This window comes from Microcaecilia unicolor, chromosome 8 (genome assembly GCF_901765095.1).
Source record: "Microcaecilia unicolor chromosome 8, aMicUni1.1, whole genome shotgun sequence".
Lineage (NCBI taxonomy): Eukaryota > Metazoa > Chordata > Amphibia > Gymnophiona > Siphonopidae > Microcaecilia > Microcaecilia unicolor.
The window spans coordinates 158,374,765-158,375,537 of record NC_044038.1 but is presented as its reverse complement, the minus strand read 5'-3'; positions in this window follow the sequence as shown (position 1 = coordinate 158,375,537).

The following is a 773-nucleotide window of genomic DNA, read 5'->3' as shown; positions in this document are numbered from 1 at the left end:
AGACCCACTAAACACCCCTTTTCTGCCTTCATCTGGGCTCAGCACTTTTTCCTCTCCCTTCCCTGTCTCCCATTCAGTGCTGTCCACTCCTGACTTGCTACGCACACATTCTCTTTCCAGTCCTAATCTTCCAAATTCCCTTTTTTACCCCACCCGACTGCCCAGTACCATCTCTCCCTGCGCCTATCTAGCATTTCCTTATTTCTCTCTTCAGGCCTACACCTGCATTTGCTTTGCCTTGCAATAAGTTGGATGGACAGCTCTGAAGTTTTTTGAGCTTTTGTGGACCTTCTGCAAATGATGGAACTCAGGTGACTGGCCAGTTTACTTACTGGAAGCGCCAGCCTTGCCTGCAGGGATATTTGTAACTAGAGATTAGAGTGAGAGAATATAACCATAAGGCCCAGTCTATTTGCTCAATTTTATGCCAGGTCAGTGCAGTGTCAGAGAACTTAGTTGATAACCGTCTCTCTTTTTGCAATAAGGGATCTTCTCTGCTTTTTCCAGGGTTTCTTCTGCACCAACTTAACTTGCTCATCTAGAAAGCCACCACCCTATCCACAAAGAAACATTTTCTGATGTTGCTCTGAGTCTACCTCCTTGAAGCCTCATACCATATGTAACTTTATTTTAATTTTATTAATGGGAATCTGAACCCACTATTATCTTTTTTTTTTTTTCAGTCGTTCTTCTTTTTTGGAGGGTTGACCATACACCTATCTGTAGGTAAACAGCTTTTGCTGTGCCCCTGCCTTATATTCTTGAAGTTAAAA